This window comes from Amphiura filiformis, chromosome 2 (genome assembly GCF_039555335.1).
Source record: "Amphiura filiformis chromosome 2, Afil_fr2py, whole genome shotgun sequence".
Taxonomy (NCBI): domain Eukaryota; kingdom Metazoa; phylum Echinodermata; class Ophiuroidea; order Amphilepidida; family Amphiuridae; genus Amphiura; species Amphiura filiformis.
In genome coordinates, this window is record NC_092629.1 from 13,732,304 (window position 1) to 13,752,878 (window position 20,575).

The 20,575-nt window shown below is 36.7% G+C and overlaps 1 protein-coding gene across 4 annotated transcripts in view; it reads right to left on the reverse strand.

The window, feature by feature from the left end:
* LOC140145914 (vitamin D3 receptor B-like) overlaps positions 1–20,575 on the reverse strand; it is a 495,422-nt gene that overhangs the window by 224,234 nt on the left and 250,613 nt on the right. Inside the window, exon 1 of one of the 4 annotated variants that reach the window (XM_072167636.1) lies at positions 12,048–12,503. The exons of the other annotated variants lie outside the window; for them this stretch is intronic. The gene's annotated coding sequence lies outside the window, so the exon portion shown is untranslated. Of the gene's footprint in view, positions 1–12,047; positions 12,504–20,575 lie in introns of those variants that run through there. 4 annotated transcript variants of the gene reach the window in all.

Genomic DNA, 20,575 nt, shown 5'->3' on the forward strand with positions numbered 1-20,575 from the left:
TAAAGACAGAATCAGACATCAAAATGAAGATTGAATAAAAGTACATCCATACTTTTATTACTTGCATTTTTTCTTACCGCACAACAAGACTGCTGAATTCGGCATGGTACAGCGATATTGGTCAGACAATGAAGGATAGCAATTTTCACTTTCAGAGTAGGTCATTGCATGATATACCATAAAAACTTGATAGTTAGCATGTGCTTAATATCGAGCACTTTTAAAACATGCAAACATGAAGAGCTCCATCCACAAAAATGTAAAGGGTTTTGAGCAAATCATCGATACACATAGTTATATACGAACAAGTAAACCTGAAAATGTGTGTCTCAACCCCATTAGCTCAGTTGGTAAAGCGCCAGACTTTGGTACTATTTCATGTTTTCAAAAGCGCTCGATAGTAAGCACATATGCTAACTATTGAGCTTTTACGGTATTGTGATCAAATTGGTCTATTTTATTGTCGAATGCTTGGTGGTGTTAGATAAAATATCTGTGCATAGAAAATTGCTAAATACGTCTTTAACAAATAAAGTTTATATAAAGATAAACATACCTGTAAATATATAATGCCACATCAGGAGACATCCATGTTAAGATGATCATGAAACAAAAAACAAAAAAGATATAAATTAGTGTTATTATTCAACATTAGATTTAAAATATGGGTGTCATAAAACAAGCGTATAAACTTGCCGTAATTCATAAAGATGCCATAATTCATATTTTTATTCATGCGGATGCTTACATATATTTTTCTGAGTGCCCCCGGTTAAGGATGGTGACTTTTCCCCATATGTACAATTATCTCTGCATTACTGCCTACAGCAGGTGGAATTTGGAAAATGCAGCCTTTTTGGTGCTGGGACAGGAAAGAAGGAAGTTTCAAAGAGAGAAGATGAACAAAGTTATTTGTTTCCCTCAGGATTCGAACCACACACCCCTCGGGTGTCAAGTACGCCATCAGTGATCGGTAGCCACAGGTGTTTTGCTGGCCTAGCTAATTATGCTAATGAAACCATACTTATATGACTTTGGGTGATTACATCATCGCATCACATGCTATGCATGCACAGTGCCTTCATTTTGTAAGATTTTACAGCATTTAAGGTTCAAACAAGTTGACATTCATTGCTGTAAATAATTGAATGTGTCCTGGAGTTAATTCCAGCACAGATATCATACACCATATTACATTTTTCTTAGACACAGTATTAAACCATCTCCTAAAGTAGCAGATAGAATGCACACTCACTCTACATCTTCACAAAACCTGTGTGTAAATGGACAGCATTTGTCTCCTCCGTGCTTAAATACAAGAAGGAAGTAAGTTCTCTGTTGTAACTACACACTTACTTCCGTCTTGCATTCAACTTAAAGGTATGAAGTTATATCTTAATGCTCTGCATGCTACCCATTTGGCTTCAAAGTAAAAAGTCCAACTTTTGAGATATTTTCTCAAAATATCAAGAGCTATCTTAAGAACCACTGAACCAATACCAGGCTTGTTTGTACCCATTTTAATGCATTTTACATGCTGATTCCAAATATGGTCATGAAAATTTACAATTCTGAAATTTTTTTAATTTTTGAAAAAACTTGAAACTTGTCGCCTGCATTCAACTGGAGACATTTAACATTCATGGTCATGTTCTGAACCTTGGCAATGACCTAGTAACAATAAAATGGGCTGTTCCATTTGAAAAACACACCCCTACTTTGGATGATTTTAGAATTTGAATTTATAAATTATTCCAGATCCAACCATGTTCATCCATAAAAAGTACAAAATGTGTGGAAGATTTTGGAATTCCAATTCAAATTGTCAAAATTTAGGGCCAAATTGTGCAAAATTCAACTGGATTTGATAAATTTCCAACAATTTTCAGCTGGAATTTCACATGTTAACTCTCTTCAAAAATTTCAGAAATGTAAATTTTCATGACCATATTTGGAATCAGTATGAAAAATGCATTAAAATGAGTACAAACAAGCCTAGTGTTGATTCAGAAGTTCTTAAGATAGCTCTTGATATTTTGAGAAAATATTTCAAAACTTGAACTTTTTCCATTGAAGTGCATGGCTAGCACGCAAAGCATTAAAGGTGTACAGATTACAACCTAGATTGACCATAAGCAGGACCTTAATGTGTAAATGGCATGAGAGAGCACTAAAATCTTCCACAAGGGGTGTGTGAATTTTAAATGGAATAGCCTAATAGCCATTATGAGCCGAAAGTGTCTCATCTCTGACAAAGTATTTCATCCTTATCAGACAAATTTTGAAAAATATCTTCAACAAGACTAGCGATATAGCATTACAGCTCATATAAATGTCCACCAAATACAACAGCTCAATTTATGCCTCCACATTCCAAATCTTAAATGCTTTCAAAAAATACAACATACAGAAATTATGTTTTGGGTACACAAACTCATGCTACATTACACATGGTCATTTTTTGAGCTATCAGTGTTGAATTGATGCTACTAAACTGCCTGTGAAACTGAGACTATTTATGGTTCATAATGTTCACCAAATACAACAACTCAATATATGTGTTCACATTCCAAGTCTCAAAAGCCTTCAAAAATATAACATAGAAATAATGACTTGTATTCAGAGAAGATAGCTTACACTTCCCACAATGCATTTCTTTTATTTCAATTTTCTGTACTGGTTTGCTATCTAGAGAAACATGGGTCGATAATGACAAAAAAGTACCTCAATGAACAGAGCACATCCAGATCTTGCACAATATGTTTATTTCTGGACTATCAACCCATGTTTAGCCAGCCTATTCTCAACATGAAAACAAAGCGAACCTGTACAAAGTCATTTGATGTAATCAGGTGATACGTCATGTTGCAATGAATTCTGGGAAGGGTAAGAAACCTTCTCTGACTCCTATATAAGAGAGAGGAAAAATATTCAATAGTGAATTCAAGTTGCTATGGTGTACAGTCAGCATGTCGCAAAACAATTCCGCAAGTGTTCCCGTTATAACCTCTGGAAACAAAAGCCATTGTACGCAGAGTCCGAGACGGTATTGTTTCCGAGACGTCATGACCGTTTTACTTATGGTTATGTTGAGGTGTGCTTGTGTGTACACACCATCAGGTTGGATCGGTAAGGTGTTCTGTTAAAATGTTGAATAACAATAGCACAGGTATTGACACATAGAAATGGGTCATGTATGTGGGTATTGTTACATTTATAGCTACTGGGTGCGTGCATAATAGGGCGGAAGAGAGGGGAGGGGGACAGGAAAGGAAAGGTATGGAGCTAGGAAAGGAGAAAGAGAAGGGGAGAGATGTGATAAAAGATGATAGAGAAAGGGGAGATGTAATAAAAGAAGATGCAACAAGAGATAGATGCAGACAGAAGAAGAAAGAACAAGAAAGTTAAGAGGAGACAGAGGAGGGGATAGAAGAGGGAGAGAGAAAGAGAGAGTAGGAGAGAAAGAGAGATGGAGCGGTAGAGGGGAAGAACATGTAATTGAGAGAGTACAAAATGGAGGTAGAAAGAGGTAAAATGGTAGCGGAGTAAAATGGAAAAGGAAAAAAGAGAATAAGGAAGCCAATATGTTGGGTGACGGGGAGTACCAAACCCTAGTATTATACCTATACACCCCCTTCCCGCTCCCTCCCACATATCACCTCACCCATCTGTCCCACACACCTCACAAACACAAACACAGAGATTTGAGACACAAATATAGCCAAATCAAGTCATTTGGCATGCAAAATAAATTAACAAATTTCTTGCCCATTTTGGTAATTTACCTCAGGTGTGATTTCTTTTATGTTGCAACTTGCAAGCAACAATGACACAACAGAAGTTGAACATGTCTGATGGCAATTTTCGGTCAATTTTCAGTTTTTCATAACATACGACAAAAAACGGCCTGGCAGTGAACTTTTTTTCAAACCATGTCACAATTTACAAGATTAAAAAATCTAAAACAGTTCTGGTGTGACAGTTGTAACAATATAATTCTGAGGATTATCACAAACGAAGGAAGTTTACAAAACCCAGGAAAGACAGATTTGTCCAATATACCGACATTTCCACACATTGCCATGGCGATAGCACGACACATATAAACATATTCCGCTCTGTAATCAAGGCTTAGTTGGAAGTACAAAGACCTAATTTTTATTGAACATGAAAAAAAGAAGAATTATTTAACAGAGATACTTTTATTCATACAGCATATCAGTACAACATTAATGTTTTGGACACTACTGCTTTTCTTACACTACCCCTGATTGGTTAATTACACAATATAATCATCTCAGTAACCAATCAAAATAGATGTTTTAGATCTCTAAGCAATTTTAAGCCTGCTAAATATTCTTAGCATGCTTCTGATTGGCTTAATAAATGATCCAGCTCTCTTTGTAACCAATCAAAATAGATCTTCAGGCATGAGAATGATCATCCATGAAAAAACCTGAAGTGTTTGAAAAAAGCCTGAAAAAGTGTGTGAAATTTGCTAAGTTAAAGGCCAAAAACGGGCTGAAATTAAAAGACAGTGCAGAAAAATTATTTGGACAACAAAAAAGCCTAAATTCAGGTTTAAACCTGAAAATTCTCATTTCTCATGCCTGGATCTTAGATGCTAATAATGTGGCCGGTATTACCCATAGGGTAAACATTTGTAGCAAAGGTGGATCTCTTGTAGCTTCTTGTAAATGCCATGTTTATAAGCAAAATTTTTGCTATTGTTCATAATTTTTACCGAGGAAACAGTTTCTTTTAATAAATAAGATGGAGGCGGCCCTCCAAATTTCATACTTGGGTGCCCCTCCCCTGATGATAGGAAGTATTTATTCCAGTCTGATTGTTTTGTAGGAGGAGCAAAATTAGTATTAATAGTCGTGTTCAGTCGGTCATACAAGTCTTGAGGATCGGCATTCTTGAGGATTGCGATTCCCAAGTCAATCCTCAAACTCAATTGAAGCCTAGAATCCTTGAGTTTTGCAATGCCTCATGACTTGAGCTCTGGAATTACAACTGGGAGCTCTGGAATTACAACTGGAAGCTTACTGTGACCCATCTAGTAGAGCGCCAAATTGAATCGTATTAAATATAATTAAACCAAGGTCAAAGGTTAAGCTCAGCACTCGAGAATCGCGAAATGGCTTGTTCACACGGCGGTAGCACTAGAGGATCACTCAGGGAAATTGGGAAATCCCCTACATTTCTTGGGGATAAATTTGGGGGCAAACTTATAGATTGGAATCTCAAGACAGTTCACACAGTGGATTTCACCTGCAAGTTTTTGCTCGAGATATGCACAAAGCCCTTGGTGTGGACATGCCTTATAAGCAAAACTACATGTAGCATTATTAATGTAACCCTATCATTAAAATAGACCATATCTGATCATTGTTGAAAACCAATATAGGTATATCTTTTATTATTGAATTGTGCGTAAAATTGTCAAGTAGAACATGGATAATGAATCTATATGATCTGTATTAATAATCCCAATAAAGCATTTATAATAATAATACGGTTGATTTCAAGCCGTAAATGCAATTTAAACAATCATACGAATGTAAAATATTTATAATATAAAATATCGTAATATGATATTATTATCATTACCCTTAGACAGAGAAACTATAAAGGACAAAAAGGACACAATATTTCCTGCTCTGAAGTACTCAAAATATCACAAGTGCAGGTAAAAAAAACACATCAATTTCCCAAACTCTGAAGAAAAAAAAATAGAGGAATTATAAGACATTTTGAGACAATATAGGAAAAGTTAAAAAATAAAGGAAAATAGGAAATATAGGGCTGCTTGAAGCCTTGTACTGTTGACCAAATAATTTTTAAGGCAACCCACTGAGTCAGTAACTTAGCAATCAATGTTTGAATTTGGAACCTAGTTAATGATTAAAGTTCAAACCTTTTGTCTTCCTGTTAGACCTTGATGGTTACCAATTAAGTTTTCTATAAAAAATAGCAATATTTGCCTTTTAAATATTGATATTTACTCAATATTTGGTTTGTCCGAAATGGTGACCTTACGTTTGTGTACTGTAATCACAATATTATATACCCAATTGGTGTGGTTTTCTATTGAGAATAGCAAGGTTAGGAAGACACAACCAGAATCATCATCTACAGGGTTCCACGGGGTACTCCATGTGTACCCAGGTATTCAAGAAGGCTACATCTACCTTTTAGTAGGTATATCACCCCAAAAATAAGCGCAGCAGAAACATGTTATTTGACGCTTTTAATTGAATCATCGTTATGAATGCTTCAAAAAACAAAAAACAGAATTGAAATCGGATAATGCAAAGTGATGTAACGTCAACTTGAAGATACCCGAAATCGGGTGAAAACCTGCCACAAATTGCTATAAATGGCAAAATGGTAATTTTTGGGATTTGTAATGCTTATTCGGACACTTACTTGAAAAGGTAGCATTGATTTAAGTATCACAGATTAATTGCATTTCTTTCCGGACTTCGTTAAAGAAAACAAGATTAAAAAATCTCTCCTCGAATAAATGTAATAAATCCACCAAATGTACAATTTTAGCCATTTTGACCAATCTGCAGACATGAAAAGCTTAAAAAATGACCAAGTCCAGCTAATTAATATGCAAAAATAATGCCAACAGAGAACCGTACATGATATGAGGATGCGGTTTTTTTTGCACACATAAGTACCCAAAGTTCTTTCATTGGGTAACTAAAAATACACAAAAAGTCATTAATTATGCAAATTAGCTAATTACATCTAATTATATATTTATGCCATTCTTATGTTAATTAGGCATATGTAATTTTTACTTTTTTCAATGTTTTATTTATGTTTTATTCATACAGCATGATTTTGTCAAATATGAACCTGCTGTGATGTTGAATAAAGAAACTGCAGTTAATTGCCTAAGTGCACCGAGTTTTCAATTGGTATAGGGAAGTGTTTCACTCATTGTTCAAGGAAAAAAAATACATGATAACAAACACTGGTATTTCAGACCGGTGGTACTAGGTCCTCTATTTCGAGAGACCTATATTTATTGATTTATGGACGATCTAAAAAAATTCATAAAACAGGTCTTAACTCCTAAACTAGGCAGTGTTTAATTTCGGCGGAGTTGATAGTGATTTAGGAAATGTTTCACCTACCATATATTAAAAAGACAAATTATTGTGATCAATGAAACATAACGAGGAAATCGTTTTTTGACATGTATGTTTTCAAAAATTGGCCAACTTTGATCCGCGCGCTTTTTGATTCACTGTTATGTATGCGTGCACAGTATGACAGAATTATTGTGCAGCCACTGTGACATACCTACTTTTAGATGTTTCTTGAGCTCCTCTGTACAGTAACATCAACACAACAAGGATCCTCACTCCATGTGTACCCCTCTTGAGTATTATGATTGTCTTTGTTCAGGTAATATTACAATTTATATACTCAGGGTTATGTGTGGAGGCCGGGTGTGGGGTACCACCTTGTTACATACACCATAAGAAACCATCTTACACACAGACTTGTGGACCCACATTTTAACAATGTCATACAAAACAATCTTGCTATGTATGTAATAAGAGTCAGTGGTTTAAATTCAATATTATTTTCTATAGCCAATATTTGTAACCATATTTTTATTCCATTTATTCTCCTGCCACTGATTGTGTTTAGAATTCAATATATCTCAGTTTTCAAATATTAGCCAGAATGTTATTATAACAGTTTTGCAATCGCCCAACAGTGCACAATATTGCATTGGCATCAAGTGAGAAAAGCAAAAAAATTGAAATAAAAAAATTTAAAAAAAGGTTTCTTGCAACAATGCCTAATGCAACGATTATGTTTGATATGGGGAAAAATGTATGCAAGTCGATGAAAAAATGAATTCCTGTTTAAAAAATAGTTACCGCTTTACAGGGTCGGGTCCGTTGGTCTTTTTAACAAACAAAACTCACTCGTGTACACATTCACTAGACAATGTAACCATTATTATACTTGACTTTATGAAGAAATGGTATGCTCTGCCTGCTACCCATAGGCTTCAACATAAAAAGCTTTGATAACTAGGCTTGTTTGTACCAATTTTCATGCATTTTTCATGCTGATTCCAAATATTGTCATGAAAATGTACATTTCGACATTTCTGGAATAGGCCGAACTTTTGTGGGCCCCTGCCCCCTTCTTTTCTGACATCCTCCCTGCATGGGGAATGAAATACACCCCTTCCACAATAATCTAAGAGAACAAAATTTGCAAAAATAAAAACTGCTGCAAAAATATCATAATCCTATGGGGAAAACCTGCAAACGTTTGACTGAGAAATAGGAAGTCAGATGAGCTGACCAATTTGTTTTGGTTTGTTTGCCAAACTGCTTTATTGCTATTGCAAGGTTTTGGGGTTGAATTAAGGTGAAAGTTGTTCAAGATGAACTCAGCCCTGAGAAGATATTAGGCTTCCCAACAATTTGATGTTTGTCACATAAAAATGAACCAAACTGCCATCATCAGTGAACAAGTTTTCTTATTGTCAAATTGCTCAGCCTTGAGAAATGTGTATTACTGACTCATACACATGTGTACCCCGACACCCCCACCACACACACCCCTACAAGAGCTGCAAACAAGGACGTTCAAATTTTTCCTATCTAACTGAGGCTAAACTCTAAACCGTGGACCCACTTTACACAGCAAATAAGACATAGTGTTGTATGCGTTTTTTACGTTGTTTGCAATACACTGGTACAGAGGGAATTGTGGACATACTAGGTTGCTGTGCGTCCTTGGTTATTCTGCTATTTTTCGGGCGTGCATCCTCCTTATTCAAAGTCTCTACAAACACACACCACACATACAAGGGTTATGCAATGAGTCCATACTGCAGTGGTCAATGGTCCATCCTCTACCATGGAGCAGATAATATACCTGAAGTTCCACACTGGTCTTTGTTAAAGACTACTGGGATTGAGGCATGACATGGCGGGCGCAAGAGTGGTGAAGCGGTGATTGGTTTCTGTGAGTGTGTGGTACCCAGTACCCTATGGATAATATAGGTACAAATGGATGGCGCACAGACTAACCCAACACCCACAAAAAACTTTTAAAATGGAGAAAAACCTAGTTGGATGAGTAATCTCAGTGAATAGATATCTTACACTTCCCATAATGCATTTCTTCTATTTCTATTTTCTGTACTGATTTCCTATCCAGTGCAATATGGGTCGATAGTGACAAAATGTACCTCAATGAACAGATCCCAACCATATCTTGCAAAATATGTTTTACTATCATCCCATGTTTAATAGCCAGTCTATTCTCAAAATGAAAGCAAACGGAAGTTGTACAAAGTAATGGGACCATCACCCCAGGGACCATCATTTGATGAAATGAGGTGATCATTGCAAGAGATTCTGGGAAGGGTAAGATATCTTCTCAGGAGTAACCTGTTGGTGAGTAACTAAAGAATGGAATCCACCAACAAGCAGGGCTGCTAACAATTTTTAGCCCAAGGGGGGGGGGGGAGCAAATCACCAAAAACTTGCTCAATTTTCCTCTTGAATCATTGGTTTCTTAAATATACGACATGGAACTACCAACATTCATGTGGTCCAATGCCAAATAGTCACCCCACTTTTAAACCAGTGGTTTCATAGGAACAGACAATTGGTTTCAAGTTTCAGGAAAAAATCTTTTAAAAGCCACCTAATTGGGCTACAAAATTGGGGATTTGGCGACCAACAAGTCAAGTGAACAAGCCAAAGAAACTTTGCTAACATGGTATGGGTCAAAATGTTAACCAACTCAAGGTGTTGGTGTTAGTTTCGACACCAGAAGGCATTTGAAGACAAGACTGTATCTGATATGTTCAAGATTCAAGCAAATCATATTCATATCACTAGTATGATGGTATCATTTTTGATGGCAGAGTTCATTCACATGCATTCAACAATGATAGCTCAAAAACTGATCTTCAAGTTGTGGGGATGAGTTTCTGTACCCAACATATGCAATGGTCATCTTATGGATATACAATCATACTGGGGTTTTGAACTGTGGACTGATAGATCATGAGGATGTTTGAGATCACAGTGTGTACAACAATGTACATGTTACTACCGTATATGTTGTACAAAATATAGACCATTATGTTTATGCAACACAACATACCCCCACATGTGATTGCCTCCAAACATGGATGCCATCTAGGACTACGCAAATACTATACAATATTCAATTGACAAACCGAGGACATTTTCCACCATTTTTTGGTGTATTTTTATGTGTATGAAGTATCACCACAAGGTACACACAAACAAGCATGTACACATTATATCCAAGTTTGCATCCATGCCTATGTCAAAATAATCCACATGGACAATTTTCTCCCCCATGACAACACACTAACTGGCAGAGTCCGTACTCTCCGAGTTTAAACCTCTATGTATACCACTAACAGCACTGAAATCATCATCATTACTACAAACCTTTTTACTGTGTCACTTCTCCCTTAACAATATTCCAGAGAGTACCTTTCACTTCCCGATGGTAGGCCCTATATCAATGTAATATTGTATACACTCAAACTCTCGTCATTGGTAGTAGGTGCTACTAGCCTCTGTACTTTTCCCTGCGTCAATTTTTTCCTGCAATCCCAGTCATTGACCAGATACATCTGCCCGACTACGATGACCATATCTATCATTGATAAGACTACAAAATGTTGTATGTGCTTTGTATTTCCTCTGCACATACATCCTTGTGGTATATATTATCATTCATTTCCTGGATAGGCATACATACGCAGAACAACAATAATACGGCTTCCTGAGTTAACCTGTTGCACATCCTACTTACCCAAGCTGCCTATTAAAGTTTAAGTGTTACCAACACCGTAACATACGTGCATGAAAGTTCAACTTTTATCGTATTGAACATCAAAGGTGTGTTTTTTTTGGAAGGTCGGACAGAGACAGTTATATCAGCTTCCTTTGTGGTGTGGGTTATTTATCAGAAAGACTGACCTATGATAAAATTGTAATCTGTAGCTATAGTGTTCAGTATCTTACTCAAGGCATATTAAACCCAGCTCATGCTTTTAAACTTTTGACCAATTTCCCTAAGTTAGCCCTTTAAGTTGTTAGATTGGATTGGTTGATATGGTTCATAACTTCACTAAATGTCCCATTCATGCCATTTTAAGTGGGGTAATTACTAAACAATTTAGGAAGTTGCATTATCCAAAATTAAAACTTTTCATAGTTGCACTGATTTGAAATATTAACATGACACTGGACATTGACAGGGGATTCCCAACCAATGCCCAGGGGTATCATGAACAAACAGTCCCCCTTTTTTGCTGAAAGAAATTGTGAAATGGTTGCCTCCCCCATTTTGTCCATGCCAAAAATCTCCAAAAAAAAGCAGGTAGGGGGAGGGGGGGTCACAACAATTATTAATAACACTTCTTTGGTTAACACTTGCAACACATCTGCATTTTTCTACACGTTTTCAAGGCCCCTTTTTCTTGACGGACCTGTTCCCAAATGACCATTCAACCAATAAGTTTTTCTCTCCTACATGTATATCTGTAGGCCTACATGCAAACAGTAAGCTTATACTAGAAGGGCATTGTAGCACTAGCAGAGATATTCCCTACAAAATTATCTTCCAAACTGCTCTAAGAATTAATCAAATTATATGCCATATTACAAGTGGTGACATAGCCAAGGAGGGGGTAGCTGCCTCCCTCAAGTAGTCACATCTGTAAGTGACCAATAGCCCATGGAAGTGTTGGCTATCTTACACATGATATGGTGATTGGTGAACATGGTTTCCGAATTCGACTACCTAACTTCCAAACTTTTTTATCCATGTTTTTTAGAGAAACAAAAATACCAAGATAAACGAATTGTCAGTGACAGATCTTGGCAATGTCACTTTAAATCTAAATTTCTAAAACATGGTCAATTTTGAATGGCACCTTAAATTGGGCTTTATGAAGTTCATTCAATACATATTATGATCACAATTAGATTCCTTACCTCTTGATTATTAATACAAACAGGGTCCTTCTCTGCACAACACAAAGTTAGTAAATCCTATTTTATAGTGTAGATTCCAACCGTATGTGTCAGCTACGATTTTCTTTGACAAACTTGCACTTCCAACCAGTCCTTTAGTGAACTTTATACGAAAACAGTCCGACTCCTTCCATAAGCTTAATTCCAAACACTAATCCAGTAAACCCAGTCCTACGACTTGAATTGGACAAATTGTATAGAGTTCACAACATCACAATTCTGCTAACACTAAACAGTAACACAAAATGGCATACAATCATCTCTTGTACATACACCAGACTTGCATTCATTCAGTATTCAGTAAGCTTAATTCCAAAACCAAGTCCTTATTGTACTGGCATGTACACATGAAAAAGCAGCTCGAACTGGATCAAAACTTCCACTACCAGTACCACCACGCATTTCAAGTGCTCTCCAATCTGGTACATGAGACTAGTTTGAGTTGACAGGCCGATCAGAGGAAACACACGGTGTTGTTGTGTGTTGTTGTATAGAAACTCATTGCAAGTGTAGGTCATTGGCCTTGCCTAGCGGCTGACCTCTGGTCCCATTCCTCTTGGGGTCAAAGCCAAGTCTGCAGACAAACTGTGGAGGGTTAGACTTACACCAAGACTTGTTGTACGGCTATTCATTTCTTTTTCATGCGGGTGCATGTAGCTTTAGTTGGTATAGTAAATGTAATCTTAATACAGAGCTCTACTTGAGCTAGACTACAGGTAGGATTAAACCAAAATAGTATTCATTTTGTCAAAAAAATTTGTTTCCCAATTGAGGTCAATATTGATTTTTTTTTCTCAAAAAAGCTACAGCTTTAGCAAATGCTAAATTTTAAAGTGAAAATGCGCACATGTCCACTGAAAAAATGACTGATGCACTCCGGGATGCACCCTCACTCATTCTCAGTGCACCCTCAATTCAGCAGTTTCGGATTGTATGACCCTCGCTATCTCTCTGGAACAAATCTCCCTGAATCCGTCAAATACACAATTGATCTTTTCGGTAAATACCATAAGCCTTTGCAGGTAGGTCTGCAATGTCGTCATTTGACGTCACACCGATGTGCACATCGTTTAGCAAACATCATAATACTGCGCGATTTCAATGCTATCAGTGGCGTGTCCAGGGGGGAGGCTTTGGGTGCTGGAGGCTTTGGGTGCTGAAGCCCCCCGCACTTTGTTAAAAATCATGTAAAATCAGCCATTTTTTGGTGATTTTAGCCATTAAGCCCCCCGCATAAATCTGAAAGTGGGGCTGAGCCCCCCGCAGGAAAAGATCCTGGACACGCCAGTGGCTATGAAGTGCACCGAAACGATGTGCGCATCAGCGTGACGACTTCACAGGTCTCCCCAAAAAGGTTTATGGGATTTACCAAAAACGTTTAATAACTATTGGAAATAAGCCATACTGGATTGTCAATTATGGGGACCAAAAGAGTATATGTCTACCTCCTGCATGTTTTGATGAGGTATAATCTGCAATGATGGGTGCTAAGCAGTGCAAGAAATGGACACAATACATGTAAACAACAGTATCACAAATATGCACACACATAATTACAAAGATCTAAATTTGCTTGATATAAGCATATAATCTGGAAGTTTCGCCTCCATGGGCGACATGGAAACACCCTGTTACTCAGCTAATAACCTCTTTGCATCCCCTTCCACTCAAAACAATACTCTCTCATCAAGTCATTGTGTACAACAAACATGTTTACAATGTTCTATCTTAAAACACATCATACATTTAGTAATAACCCCAGTCAGGTGAGACCTAACCCAAGTCAAAGGAGACTGAACCCAAGTCAAAGGAGACCTAACCCAAGTCAAATGAGATTGAACACTAGTCAATGGACACTCAACATCAATAACCTGTCAAAACCTAGTCAAAATGTCCTTGTCTACAAACTATGACAGCCCCCATCTAAAATAAATGATAAAACACAACATTTTCATTACCAAACTTGTGTTCTTAAAAAGAAAAAGGTTCAAAGTCCTTCTCTATCTTTCACGTGAAGAAATTTTCAGAATATTGACTTGGTCAAGACCTGTAGCTGTAGAGCTGCTAAAACCCAGTAAAATTTTTCATCTACAAAAATACTTTCACAGCTTAGTCATAGTTCTTCTCTTTTAGAACAAGAAATTTTCAGAATTTAGACAAAAGGCAACACAGTTCACTCCCAAACTTAATCCCTAATACCAACATGTTAGAAAGTCATATAGCTCAATCTTTCACAAATATCTACTTTTCGTCACGATCACGTATTATACCAAAAAAAAAAGGCTGCAATTCAATTTCGCAAATGGCAACATATTGTAAAATTGACAAATCCAAAGCATTTATGAAAATCACTAGTTTTGCACACTAGCATAAACATGAACAACACTAACATTGGCTTCTAAACTCTCTGCATGCTAGCCATAGGTTTCAACATAAAAAGTCCCAACTTTTGAGATATTTTATCAAAATATCCAGATCTATTTTAAGAATCACTTGTACTCATTTTAATGCATTTGTCATGCTGATTTCAAATAATGGTCATGAGAATTTTCAATTTGGAAATTTTTGAATTTGTAAAAAAAAAAAGTGAAACTTGTCATCTGCATTCGACACCAGCGTAGAAAGAGTTAACTAAGAACATTGAACACCCAAATGTAATCCCCCCACTAACTTGTTCCTACTCTAGGGGTCGCGACACAAGGGGTTTTGGGTCACAACGCACCTGCAAATTAGATTAGGCATTTAATCCCCCCTTACAAAATACATGAACTGCAGTAACCTGTGTTTGCAGAAATGTGCTGGAGTGTAGACAAACTGTTAGGAGGCCCTCTATGAATGTTACATGCATTTAGGTAAACTCAGGATCCCCAGATGTGATATTGGGTCTCAAATGGATTTGTATGCATGTAATGAACACAAAAATGCTGTAGTAGGGCTATAGTCATGATAGTAGGGGAGGGCACTCACATGTAAGGGTAGTACAGGTATGTGCGGCAGTCAAGGGTCCCTATTTCAGCTTCTCCTGCAGTTCCAAAGACCCACACTTGGGGATCATGCTTCAGTTCTTTAGCATCACCTTGTGACAACTGTGGCCCAATTTTATTTTAAGTTCACTAGACCCCAAAACTTTGGTAAATTTTCAGCCCCTATTTGGCCCAAAAAATCAGTTCTCAGTTTTAAGTTAGGTGTTCCTCTATGCACACCCAATTAAAGTTGAGTGCCTGGACCCCCCCCCCACCCGAAGTGCACCTCAACAGCCCTTATTCAGACATCTTTTATACAGATCTCTCAGAGTTATCTTTACAGGAAAGCATGTTTTTGTGCTTGTAAACATTAGAATATATTTAACCCTCGGAAGAGTATGCTAGAATCACAAAATTTGTTTTTGTAAATTAATGGTAAAAAATTGGTACATGAATAATGGCATACCACTCCTAATAGCAATATTGATTAAAGAAACCTACACGGCAGCTATTGATTACAGAAATTCACAAGGCAGCACACACAGCAGCGCATATTATTGCCTTTTTGCACCTGATCTGCACAAATACTCTGATGAACCAGGTGTGTAATTGGGTCACACTTATTCTCAGTTTTGTATCAATTTCTAGTTGCCATGGCGATGCCTCCTCACTTACTCTCTTGTGGTGAGGATGTAATAGGTCAACCTTTTTGTCAGATATACTTCAATAATTCTCAGTTATAGAGTGAAAAATAATACCGGGTTTGATTTGAGCTATTTATTTTTAAAATATCCACCCCCTGTGGAACACATTATCTTAATCTTCCCCACAGGGGGTGTAGATTTCAAATGGAGTCACCCATTCAGGTAACCCCATTTGAAATTCTCACCCCATGTGTGAAAGATTACAATCATATCTTCCATAGGGGGTGTATGGATTTCAACTGGAATAGCCTTTAGTAATAAAGGCCTGTTCAGTGATTTGCTCATCCGGATGATCGTAAAAATCATCAAAATTCAGATTTTGGTACCTTTGTCATTGTCATAGATGTGTTAACAAACCCTGCTAGTGGTTCAGCCAATAGCTTTGCATTAAAACAAAATAAGGCATTTACATGAATCTATAATTTATATACTGACCAGGGGCGGATTCAGGAAATTTCCAAGGGGGGCACTTGCACTGGGATCACTGAATGGGCCTTTAAGGTGCACATATATTTCTCTTCCACTTGAATAACTATTTTATTTCACACTAACATTATTTTGCAAGTGACCAGCAATTTTAAGGGTACTTAATTTTGCCATAAACCAATAATTGATAAAGCTAAAACCAAAAATTGATATTAAAATTTACTGGTACTTAACTCTCTCCATGTGTCAGCTTTAGAAATTTCAGAATTGTAAATTTTCATGACCATTTGGAATAAGCAGGAAAAATGCCTTAAAATGAGAACAAACAAGCCTAGTATTGGTTCTTAAGATAGCTCTTGATACTTTGAGAAAATATCTCAAACCTTTCATTGTGAAGCCTATAGCTTGCATGCAGAGAATTAATGTAGGGATGCACATTTTAGGCTCCTTGTACGCAAATTCAAACCTTGCAAAATGAAGTGGTTTACATCAGGTTAATGTTTCTCATGAGCCACATGTTCCTATAAAAATCATAAATTTCAAGAAAATGGTAAAATATCAATATTTTAAACTGTATAACCTTGTCTATGTACATGTCTGTTCCATTTACTTCTTCAGAGGTTCAATTCCCTTCTCTAGGCTTATTTAGAGTCTATGAACAGGTCTTCTTACTCACAAAAAATACTACTGGGGATCAGCGAGCAAAGAATCTAATGAATGTCTTCCCACCATGCACTATTCTAGTGTGTCCATAAACCAGTGCATTATAACTTGTTATTTTGAAAAATTATGATAGTTAGTTTCACTTTGGCCAAAAACGTTTTTTAAATATTTTTGAACCCTTTCCCTTGTTTTTAAATTTGTGATTCTAAGTTTCCTTACATTGACTTATACGCAAAAGGAATATATTCATGTGTTGTTATTTTCGCGGTAGCAGCTAAAAGAACGTAAAAATAGCTTGAAAATGTCCACTTTTACAGTATCCTGTTTTGGCAAATGAAGCATAGCTAAATCCTAATCCTTTAGTTAGTTCAAACTAGCAATAAGCCAAATACATGCAATTTTGCAAAATTTCAGTCACAAAATATGAAAAGTTGGCACAAGTTTAACCATTCAAAATTTGTAGTATAGGCTATGAGTTTGCTTATAAATTTATTTTTTTATGATAATTTTGATAATTGGTTATAACCATGATAACAGATATAAGAAAATGTGACCCTTGGCCAAATTGGCCAAATATTGAAAATAGACTTTTGATTGCCAGTTAGAATTTACTAAAGCATGAAAGAATTCAGATTTAGGTATGTTTCCTTTGGCAAAACAAGATAATATTTTTTTAATTCCGAAAAACTGGTTTGCGATAACATTATTGCAATATGCATAATTGACTTTGCTGATGTTCCATCAGTATAGCACAGTTTCATGTGTCAATTCAGCACAATATCCAGAAATGCATTGTGGGAAGCCATTCATTTCTGCAATATCACACAAGTATGACCTAATACATACAGGAGACTTTCCAAAGCAATTAGTTCAAACCACTTAAGTGTCGTTTGATGTCGGGCCTCCCTCGTGGAGAGGTCTTTGACCTGGTTATGCTAACGATATGGAAATAAGGCGCCCCCGATGGCATAGAAAGCACATTGGCAGTGTCAAATTTTAATGTTGTATGCATAAGGATTTGGAGTGTATGTTGAGGAGTAAGGGGGCTGAGTGGCAACGAAGTAACCTTAAAATATAGGCCAAAAGAGAGGCTGATCGTGCATCATTATGGTGCATCCTTGCCATTACCGGGACTGCCATAGCATTTAAAAAAGGAATTTCAAGAGATTTATATCAGTGATTTGGTGAACCAGAACCGTGACCCTAAAATTCAGATTTTGACATTTTTGGATACGCTGATGCAAAGACGTACTACTGAATTGGACAAATGGCAATGGTGAAAGACAGAATCAGATATCAAAATGAAACATACAACGTTTTTTCTTATCACACAAGCAAAGCGGTTCATTTTGGCATGGTACAGCACAAGCAGTAGATACCCAAGATAGCAATTTACACTTTCAAAATGAAGATGAGAATAAAAGTATGTTTGTATTTTTATTCCACGAGCGAGGCTGTTGAATTCAAATTTGCAGTAGCGCCAGTTATTTACATGTTTTATACCACAGACATGATATACTGCAATCAAATTGGCTTATTTATAATTGTTATCTCTTCCGTGGTACAGTTTTAAACAAAATATTTTGAACAGTAATTGCTGATAAATAAAGCCTTTGCTTTAATTTAGAAATAAAATGAGTGGACACAGAATTTGTTTAATGGATTTTTTTTTTTTAAAACGGCACTAACTCCGGTTTTATTGATATAAAACAATAGATAAATAAATAAAATTGGGATGAAACATGAATTGGTTAACACCTGCACAGATGAGCCTGGCATAATATAACCATTTTCACATAAAAGGCGATATTGTGGAACATAATAAAATTTTACTAGAGATTGACTCATTATTGGGGCGAAAAACCTATCGGCCATTGACAATCACTAAATCCAGTATTCGAAGTGCACTGATGATCATGGCTTAATGCCCAAGCATGATGTACGTGCACAACATGGCTATGCATGCACATACCTGCGATGGGGGCTGATATACTAAAATGAGCTACAGCCCCTGGAAAGGGAGGGGGCACTTAACACAAATGACCATATGGGTATGTTCCCCTGGAAAGACCCCCTTTTTTGGATTTCGCAGTTCCAGAAGACCCCCCTTTTACCAGTACGCTGTCAGCTCCTATCCCCCAGCTCTAGCCCCCACCTGCAATCTTGATTCTTTATGAAGTAAAATGAGTAAGAAGTGTCAAGATTTAACTCCTATACCCAAGGTCCTCATTTGATTTCTGATAGTATAGCAACAGTATCCTTTTACTCTGGTGGTGGCAGTATTGCAACAGGATTGCAAATTATGTTATTTTCATGTCAAACTTATTTTCATGCGGCCCCCATACAAAGAATGTACACGTGTGTTTGGTAATTGTCAAACATTTTTAGCCACCAAAAATATATCTGGCAATACAGCTTCAAATGTGTATACCTAATGCAATCCAATATACATAGGAGGCCGTCCCCTCACACAAAGACTGGATACATAGGCATAATCTAATAAGATGATGTAACTTAATTTCACTGAATGTCAAATGTCCCCTAAATTGATCAGTTTGGGCCACAAAAATGGGCTATTCCAGTTGAAATCCATACACCCCCTATGGAAGACTTGATCTTAACTCCCACAGAGGGAGTTTGAATTTAAAACATGGTTACCTGAATGGGCGACTCTATTCGAAGTCTTCACTCCCTGAGTGGGAGATTAAGGTCATGTCTTCCATAGGGGTGTATGGATTTCAACTGGAATAACCCAATAATATGTTCAGAAAAAAAGATGGGGCAGCATCCTTTGTAGCATATGGCTTTCCATCTAAAGTAACGATGCGCTTCATTTCTCATGCTCAATTTGAGCTAGTCATTCAGGTTAATCTTTTTGTAGCATTTTTTCCCTTTTTTGTTGGCTTTTTTTGCAGTTAAGTAACAAGTTACTCTTTCTTTTTTTTTTTTTTGTCAATCCTCGTTTTGAGTTCAATCAGTCAAATAGGATTTTTCTCCATTGGATTTCAGCGCAATTAAGTAATAACTCACTAATTTTGCCAATCCTCCTTCCTGTTGAGTCCAACTGTAAATGTGACTCTCGCCACAACTGAGCCCGGATGTCGCCAGTGCCACTATTGAGATATGCTCCATCGAACTTAACAATAAACAATAGGAAAGAAAGGATTTATTGACTGTTTTATTGATTTTTCACTACTTAAATGTCAAGTACTATAGACATGATATACATCATTTTAAAGCTAATTTCAAGCAGAATATTTTGGTTGAATATCTCAAAAATGATGATTGGCGACATCCGGGCTCAGTTGTGGCGAGGAGTCACAAATGTGCTTATTTAGCCAAATACCTAAGATTTTAATTTGCTTACACAAAGTACAAAGATATCGTCATTAGGCATGAAAAACCTCTTCTGTACATGGCCCTTGAACATGTTTAAAACAAAATTGCTAAGAGGTTACATTGGAAGTTCTGCTTTAAACATGTTCAAGGGCCAATGACAGACTATGGACTTACAGAAGAACAAAATGTGACATAATCTGATCAAACCATGCCAAACGAAGCAATTTTGAAAATAAAGAGGTCTAAATATGAAAATTTGGCAAAAATCACCTACTTTTCAGCAAAGATCTAAATAATTAAGAACATCATGCAAAACATATTTACAAAAAATCAGTAAATTTTTGCTGCTTTTTCAAGCATTTGGTGGTATTTTAGGGTCATTTTAGCCTCATGA